The sequence below is a fragment of the Lycorma delicatula genome, chromosome 1 (genome assembly GCF_047948215.1).
Source record: "Lycorma delicatula isolate Av1 chromosome 1, ASM4794821v1, whole genome shotgun sequence".
NCBI classification, from domain to species: domain Eukaryota; kingdom Metazoa; phylum Arthropoda; class Insecta; order Hemiptera; family Fulgoridae; genus Lycorma; species Lycorma delicatula.
Genome location: NC_134455.1, coordinates 34461960 through 34472313, shown reverse-complemented (window position 1 = coordinate 34472313; position 10354 = coordinate 34461960).

Below are 10354 nucleotides of genomic sequence, written 5' to 3'. Positions count from 1 at the left end.
CTTAATATTACTTTACATCTTTTATAGATTGTAAACTTTTCAGATGAAATGTTTAGTAATTCTGTTATTCTTGCCAGCAATTCTTTGTTAACCATCATCAATTATTTATTGTTGCGTTTTCAAATAATCTTGTCTTTCTCAAAAAATATGAAATCTAAGAGTTCTTGCCTAAATCTAAAATTATTTCATAAAATTTAAAAATACTCCTGATGAGATACATAAAGCAATTCAATTATTTTTCCTAAGGGAGTAAATTTAAATAATTTATGTTAATCTCTATTACAATCTGAACTTTATTACGTTCCTTGGACTAGTTTGATTAGCTAATTATTTGAGTAATATGAATGAATTATCTATTCATTCATTAATTCTTAAATAGCCATTTTAGATTAATTCTTAAATAGCCATTTTAGATTAATTCTTAAATAGCCATTTTAGATTAATTCTTAAATAGCCATTTTAATTTCAGTCTGAACTAAATTAATCATAATACCAAATTAACTTAATTGTGGATTAATTGTTAGTTAAGCTGTAGTAAGAGTAGAAATTAAATGTTAGTTGCAATTGAAGCAGAATTATTAAAAAAAAAAAAAAAAACAAAGTATCAATAATTTTCTATCCTGACGTAAAATAAATGTAATCTTGTAAATAAAATATTTTTGTTTAAATACAGTCTACTAAAAATCATTAAGACCTGCTGATGATATATTTAAATTGAATTACATACATCATCCCATTCTTCTTCTGCACCAGGTCCATCACATTCGCTTTAGCACAAATAACACCTAAGTATCATATAAATAATGAATCATGATTGCCTATATGATTTATCTGAAGGATTTGTTTCATGACTATCTTCAATCATCCAGTTGATGTTAGTGACTCATTTTGTTTTTAAATAATGAGTTTACATGTAACATCAAGTGGCTGTAAGATTGATGATCACCGTAATCAATTTTATGATGCCACATCACGTTGATTAGGCTGGGAATCATAACTTGGTCACAGTTCCCAGATAAAATTTCTTTTTCTATTTAATATCTTTGGTCAGTGATCAGATGAGCCAAAAAACTGTCCTACAGTAGATCTCAGGTAAGTTGATAGTACCTGTAAACAAATCTACTAAATTGTGTTACCTCAACATAATTAGTTATAAACTTAGTGAGGTCACTAAAATAAACTTATTCCTTTTTGTTAAGGTTGGGAATTAAATGCTTAGAAACATGTATTGTAGACTGTATTACAGAACGTTGTGTTGCAAAAATAGCAACTATGCTCAATTTTCAGGGGAGTCTGCTAGAATTTTGAAAACAAAACTTTTTTAAGTTATACATATATACATTATGTATTTTCTAAGACATTAGCACATGTTATAAAACTGAATTAGCTAATATTGCTGTTCATTTGCTCTAGGATAGTTATAGTATTATTTTTTTTAATTATAATAAATATGACCACATATATATATATATATATATAATATAATATATAATATATAATAAAGATTAAAAAATTGGTAAAACTCATAACCAAAACATAAAAATTATAAATACTTTATAGTTAAAAATAAATATTTTATGATTCTATTCAAAAATTTCAATCTTTGAATTGTTAAATAAATTAGCTTTTGTAGCTGTGTAATGAAATATTACATAATTGTAATTCATTATCATCAATTTTAATTAAAACATAAAAATATTATTGCTCTTAAAACTGTTTAAAGTAATAGTATAAAAAACTTGATGCAATTATAATTTATTTCACTATATTTTTTATTTGAAATTAAATAAATTAAAAAATTTAAGACTACAAAATTAAACTGCTAAAATTTGTCTCAATTCTTTTGTCATATAAAACTTATGATTTCAGCCATGTGAAAAACAAATTGTAATGCTTCATAAACAAAAAGATTACAGAGGTTAATACCATACTAATTATAATACCATATCATAATATCAATTAAATAAAACAATAACAAATTTTATAAATAACAACTAAATCAAATTTAATAAATATAACCTTTTCAAAGTTTTGATAACATTTTCAGTTACTGATTCAGGTTTTAGAAACTGTTGCAGCATCCTTAACCTAGCATCGGCTAATGTTATTGTTAGCAGTTGTTTCCAATTAGATATACATGTATTTAAAGTATGGTAAAATAATCTGTTGAGTGTGAATTGTGTCTTCATTTAGTTCTTATGCATTTTTGTAATTTTCATTATTGCTGTTGCAAACAGGAATTCAGAATGAGCTGCCTAGTCAACAGAATTTTGAAATTGTTCTCTTACCTGATTGGCAGGTAGAAAAGAAAAGACCAAGTTTTTGTACTGTTTTTTTATCTTTGATAATGCTTTCTTCTTATTAAATAATAGGCAGTATCATAAAAAATGCAACAAAGGAATATGGACCAAGCAGATTGATCTAATGTTTTACATCCAGGATCCTTATGACTGGAGAGGGCTTTCCCTACCAGGTGTTAATAAACATAGTAGGCTAGAATGCTTGATACACAATGTTTAGTTGTGTGTGTTCTTCCCTACAACTCAATATTGGATGCTAGACAGAACTGATTTGCTCTTAAGTCCATACAATGTTTATGTGTTGAATAATCGCTCTCTCACCCTCTATGAATCATGAGACCTTGCCATTGGTGAGGGAACTTGAGTGCTCAGTGATACAGAGTAGCTGGACCAAAGGTGCAGCCACATTGGAGAGGTATCTGTTGAGAGCCAGACTAAGCAATGATTCCTAAAAAAGAGGGCAGCAGCTATTTCAGTAGTTGTTAAGGGCATAGGTCAGGACGACTTAAATGGCCGTATCAACATCACTCAGTCCTCTGAGTACTGCGCAGCTGAAAGCAATAGAAAACTATGGCTGCTTTTTCTCCAAGAAAATGTAGCTCTCTGCATTTTCATATAGCAATGATGGACATTGGTAAAATAGATGAAGCATACACGAAAGTTAAGGAAAATTTTGTGGTACATAAATTAAAATCTAATAATGTGTTAAACAAAGATAGTAACTGATTTATAATACAAAAGGCAAAATCGATAGGTGGGTGGAATATATTGAAGAGTTATATGGAGGAAATGAATTAGAAAATGGTGTTATAGGGGAAGAAGAGGATGAATGGGGAGAAACAATACTGAGATCTGAATTTAAGAGAGCATTAAAAGATTTGAATGGCAGGAAGGCTCTTGGAATAGACGGAATACCTGTAAAATTATTGCGCAGTGCAGGTGAGGAAGTGATAGATAGATTATACAAACTGGTATATAATACAAAAAGTGATAGTTCCGTCAGACTTCAAAAAGAGTGTTATAGTCATGATACCAAAGAATGCGGGAGCAGATAAATGTGAAGAATACAGAACAATTAGCTTAACTAACCATGCATCAAAAATCTTAACTAGAATTCTGTATAGAAGAAGTGACAGGAGAGTGGAAGAAGTGTTAGGAGAAGACCAATTTCGTTTCAGAAAAGGTATAGGTTACAAGGGAAGCAATTTTAGCACTCAGATTAATAGTAGAAGGAAGATTAAAAAAACAAACTAACAACTTGGCATTTATAGACCTAGAAAAGACATTTAATTACGTAGACTGGAATAAAATGTTCAGCATTTTAAAAAAATTAGGGTTCAAACACAAAGATAGAAGAACTATTGCTAATATTTACAGGAACTAAACAGCAACAGCAATAATTAAAGAACATAAGAAAGAAGCCGTAATAAGAAAGGAAATCCGACAAGGATGTTCCCTATCCCTGTTACTTTTTAATCTTTACATAGAACTAGCAGTTAATGATGTTAAAGAACAATTTAGATCTGGAGTAACAGTACAAGGTGAAAAGATAAAGATGCTACGATTTGCTGATGATATAGTAATTCTAGCTGAGAGTAATAAGGATTTAGAAGACACAATCAACGGCGTGGATGAAGTCCTACCCAAAAACTACCGCATGAAAGTAAACAAGAACAAAACGAAAGTAATGAAATGTAGTAGATATAACAAAGATGTATCACTGAATGTGAAAATAGGAAGCGAAAAGATTATAGAGGTAGAAGTATTTTGTTATTTGGGAAGTAGAATTACTAAAGATGAACGAAGCAGGAGTGATATAAAATGCCGAATAGCACAGGCACAATGAGCTTTCAGTCAGAAGTATGATTTGTTTACATCAAAAATTAATATAAATGTCAAGAAAAGATTTTTGAAATTATATATTTGGAGCGTCGCTTTATATGGAAGTGAATCTTGGACGATCAGAGTACCTGAGTAGAAAAGATTAGAAGCTTTTGAAATGTGGTGCTATAGGAGAATGTTAAAAATCAGAGGGGTGGATAAAGTGACAAATGAAGTGGTGTTTCGGTAAACAGATGAAGAAGTGTTTGGAAAAATATTGTTAAAAGAAGAAACAGACTTCTAGGCCACATATTAAGGCATCCTGGAATAGTCGTTTTAATATTAGCGGGTCAGGTAGAAGGAAAAAATTGTGCATGCAGGTCACGTTTGGAATATGTAAAACAAACTGTTCGGGATGTAGGATGTAGGGAGATACCGAAATGAAACAACTAGCACTAGATAAGAAATCTTGGAGAGCTGCATAAAACACGTCAAATGACTAAAGAGAAAAAAAAATTGCTCTCTACTAAGTGGTATGAGTTCTACCAATTTTTCTTTTACTATTCTTCAGATTGCATCAGGAGGCAGACTTGGTAAATTACCATGATTGCTAATGTTCTACATTAATAGCAAAATTATTTTAATTAAATTCATTAGCTTATTTCCAAAAGACATGTTTTTTTTGCTTTATGTTTCCTTTAAACACATATTAGTTAATATTGTCACTAGTCTGAAAGAATTTATTTTATGTTGATAGATAGCATGCATAGCAGATTAAAATGCTCAGTTGTCTCAAATTTAAAACAAACTTTTGATACAATGAAATTATTTCACTAGTAACAAAGGGAACAAGCTTAACATACTTGTAATGATCCCTTCAACAATATTTGAGATATTAAAATTGATATTTTTCACAGTGATTGGGTTTTATATTACCAAGACATGACCATTTCTTTTAGAGAGTTTGAAAATTACACTACACATTACCTAACTCTAAATACTAGATCAATAATTATAATTTATTTTCTTAAGTATTCAAAAATATTTTTAATTTTTTGAAACAATAACATTACTTCTATGGAAAGGTAGAGGATAAAAACAATGTCCTTGATTGTTATAAGCACTGAAAGGTATTATACATAGAATTTGGCAATCATAAAAAATTTTCCTACAACAAAAGTTTACCAAGTAGATTCACGTCTCATAAAAATTACTTTGACATATATGAACTGTTATTAATTAATTTATAAGAAAATTTTTAATTATAACTAATATCCATTTCTAAAAAAATAATGGCAGTCAAAAGATATTATCTCACGAATGTGCTAACCAAATAAAAGGAGATATATTTTCATAACATTATTTTACTTCTTTTTCATTTCATTTTCATACCATGGAGACACCAGTTCATAATTATTTAAAACTAATCTTTCCCTGATGTTCTGTTTTTATCCAGCTGATGAATATTCAGATAGTAACTGAATATGATGAACACAGGTTTCACGCTCGTTTAACATATTAATGAATTTGATTCTCAAAGTTCTGATATCTTGATTGAACAAGTGACCTCATTTTAATCAAACCGCTAGTCTTTATTCAATAATTTAACAGAAGTTTCATTGTAATGTGTATTATTTAGTATTACCTTCAATATCATCAGCATTTTTGTTCCATTTATAACAACAAAATGTTTCATGTAGTTAGTAGTTAATATCTCATATTACAACAAAATTTCGAAGAAAAGTTAACTTTTTATTTTGCGTTATCATAAAGTCATAGAATTTACTTTAATAAAAAAACAATTTGTCATCAAACATTCCAATCATTAAAATGTTTATCTTGAAGGTGCATGTTAAATATCTGCAGAACTGCACCTATTTTGTTGTGTTGAGGAAAATAAAGTTTCTATGCAATGTAGAACCTGTGGACTTCCTATCTGATTTCTATGCACTTCCTATCCTATGATTATTGGGAAACTGGATCATACACATTTCACTGGATGTTGTTACCAATGTTTTGAGAAATATGTCCTTTTCAGTTCTACATTTCTATGTACTAGTTCTAACACTCATTAATTTACAAATAAAGAAATTATGCAATTAAATTAAACCTGTCAAATTTCCATAACAATCACGACCTTTCAATTTTCCATTTACATTATGAGAATAAAAAAGCTCCCATAACACTGATTTTAGAGACTATAATATTTATCTGTTTATACTAGTCAGATTCAATTCAATTCCACAGGAAAATATTTATTCTTTTATTTTAACAAAACTATCTCAAAAACTTAAGTTACCTAATCATGATGTGAAGTCATTGTCATTGGTATTAATGAAACCATTGTGATTCCAGTAAATGCAAGGATTCACCTCCAGCTATCATCATATAACTCTTATAATCCTTTAGTGAAAAATGGTGGAGGGAGTGATGACTTGTAAACTGATGTTATAACTGTTGCAATAGATCAGTGTGGTTTTAGATGAGGCAGATCTTATACAAATCACCTAATCATCAGAAAAGCAGTTGTGTGGAATACATTGTTCTGCACTACTACTTGTTGCTATTTTAAGCATTAGTTAAGAATGCTGAAAAAATAAGTAAATGGACATGCTGGGATTTATAGTGGGATTTTTGAATATACAAAATTTCTGCTTTTTGTAATGACAACAATTTCCAGATTAGTTAGTAAATTATAAGTATTAAGATGTCCTTTGAGTTAAATTACTTCTTAGGGTTATAAGTAAAATTATAAAACATGTTAATGTGGTATTTGCACCTTCACTATCGTAGTTTCTTTTGCAAATTATATGTTTCACAATCAATGGCTACCTTATAAAGTTTACTTAAAACATTAATTTTTTTAATTAAAACACTGAGAGAATTAGGGTGAATCAAATCTTCATTTAATAATAAAACAAATACATTTTCATTTTTCTTTTTTAATAATCAATAATATCCTTAACCTTTTTTGAATCAAGACAATATATTTGTATTACATTTTGTATATTTTTTGGCTACATAATTTGACAAACCCATGAACAGAATTGAGCTATCTAAGAGAATTCAAAGTTTGATGTTTAAAAGTTTTAGATGTTTCGTGTTTTTGATAACAATTATTAGAGTGCAGATGTACATCCAAGGTTAAATTGTATTGTGCTTTGATAAAATATCTGCTTGGTTGTGATTTGGTTGTTTAATTTTACTTAAAAATATTCTAAAAAAGAAATTTTTTCTTTTTTTGATTGAAGATAAGAATGGGCAGTATACTTATCTTCAATCTAAAAAAAATAATTATTTTTTTTCGTACTGTGTGGTTCTTTTCTGATGATGCAGCTATTCTGTTATTATTTCTTTTGTTTTCATGTGATATTGATCTTATTCGCATGGGTACTGCAGTTATGCAACTCTTCTTGTGGCACAATGAAGAAGAAAATGAGTGTTAAATATCTTGGATTTCTGGAAATACTGAATGCCATGCTGGCTGGCTCCCATCCATGTGTATGATATGTTTTACCTACCTCATTTTAGTGTGTAGATTTCTTCTTGATGATGGAAAAACTTTTTTTTTAAAACTATGATGTCATATTTTACTTGTTAGTCCATAAGATATTATACAAAGTATTTTCAATATATTATTACTTAATTTGGAATTATTAAGTTGAAATATTAAAGAAAATAATTTACCATCATCATTATTATTTTTTTGAGGGGTTACAGGCATCAACTGCTATGGTCGTTAGCTCTTTTCCCAAACAAAAAATGAAAAATCCTTTTCTTACCTTATAAAATAACTAATGATCTAGTCAGAACATTGGTCTTGTCAAACTGATCATTCAGAAATGGATTGTCATAGGACAGGGGTCGGCAACCTTTTGAGTCGGAAAATATTTTCGAAAATAGGTTTATTAAATAACAATTTATAGGTACTTACACTTATAATTATTATTTTAACCCTAATTTTTAAATAATAAAAGCTATAAAATAGATAAATAATAAAATAGGTAATTTATTAATTATATATTTTAATAAAAACCTTTCGCGGTAATATCCAACAGTAGTACTTTGTTTCTTTTTTGACAATTCTTATTGACTTCAAAAAGTAATTAGGTATCTTACTTGGAACCCACCGGAATGGTCTAGTGGTTAACGCGTCTTCCCAAATCAGCTGATTTGGAAGTCGAGAGTTACAGCATTCAAGTCCTAGTAAAGCCAGTTATTTTTACACGGATTTGAATACTAGATCGTGGATACCGGTGTTCTTTGGTGGTTGGGTTTCAATTAACCACAATTCTCAGGAATGGTCAAACTGAGAATGTACAAGACAATACTTCATCTACACTCATACATATCATCCTCATTCATCCTCTGAAGAATTATCTAAACAGTAGTTACCGGAGGCTAAACAGGAAAAGAAAGAAGGTATCTTATTTGGAAAAAAATATGAATAATATGTATTTTAAATATATAATACTTATTATGCTACCTATCTTTACTTCGGTTTTTATTATTATTATTATATTTATGTACATACATAACTTTGAGAAATTAGCTTCTAACTCTTTTACTTGAAACAACAAACTATACGTCACAGCCAAAGCACTGGTGAAGACGCCAAATTGTCTTGCGTCGAAAGCAAATTAAAACCTATCTAGAACATCCGACGACGGCGTCATTCGAGAGCTTCTGACGGACTGACGACATTGACGACGCGTGTCACGGGGGAGGGGTGCGGTGAAAAGCGAATACAAGTGGCAAAGATATAGAATCGGTGCCTAATCCTCGTTAATAGATTCAGAACGATTTTTAAATGATTTTTTTTTATAAAATAAATAATATTTGCGTATGGAACTAAAGAGCCGCAGTTTCACATCCAAAGAGCCGCATGTGGCTCGCGAGCCGCAGGTTGCCGACCCCGGTCATAGGATATTAAAACATCTAAAGAACACAATATACAATGGTATATAGAGCCCTTGCCACTTAAAAAGATATATTCTATTTCTAAAGAAACGTTGTCAAATCGATCAAAATGGCTTTAAAGTCTCACAGTTATTAAAAAATCATCCTTATTGGTCAGAAAAAATTATAAAAATTGATTACATTCACATGATCTGTCACCTAGGTTTACCGTTAGGCCATCCTTTTATTGTTTCTTTTCTCTATTCACCTGATGGCCTCCACCTCTGATTCCAAGGTGCCTGAGGCCTTGTTAATGGAATCTTCCAATCCATCTCCACAATAAATCACGGAGGATGGTTTGTAGCTGGGATCAGATGATACCAACCCAGATGGAGCAGTAACCATTGCATTGAGTCTAGACTTGATGCACTTCCCCCTAAAATATTTGGGCCAGCTAAAGTGCTCGCCCTCTCTTTTAAGGCCTTCATGCTTTGGGGTTCCATTTTTGCTTGGTCAACGGTCTCTGTTTCAACAATCATTATGTCATCTTTCTTGATTCCCTGAGTGGGAATTTTTTCAATTTGTACTTTGACTTGCGATGCATTTGGTTCAGGCTTCCTCCAGGCTTTTGCTTCATTATTCTTCATCGTAGAACTGGTTGAAGGCTCATTACTTGTTAGAGAAGAAATCTTTGTTTTAATAAAATTCTACCTGTTATACTGGTTTTTGACTAGTTTCTCTAACTGGTAGTCTTTTAAATTTATCATTGATGTTGCGTTCGAACATATTAGTAGGGCTGGTGATTATTCAGATATTACATCTTTTCTTTTGAAGGAAGCTTGTTTTGTTGTAATTTGCAACAATTCCTTGTTCATGAAGTTCATCTGCAACCTCCTCTTCTGTGCTGCTCAATAGGTCCCTGCACACGACTACTCACTTTGAGGTATTTAACATACCAAGGGTTGCAACTTCACTGTTCAAGACCTCAATATTCTTGGCTTTAAGTAACCTTAACCGATGTAGATCGTTGACATATTCAACAAACAATCCCGTAGCTATTTTTTGTTCTTCTTTACAGGCCCTCCTGCAATTTCCGTAATGCTTCTATCGCGAAAGGACTAACTTTTGAAAAATCAATCCCCTTCTTTTATTTTAATCACCAAATACTTTGGAATCAATCCAAACAACCACTCGGCTCTTAGGTCCAAACTTAGTTCGATCAGTCTTCACTGTATCAGTAAACTCAATGGTCTACCTTCACTTCGCTTGTAAAGACAAATGCTCTCCAAAACGAGGGTTTTTATATGGATCCTCTGCCTCAGAAATTGTGGAAG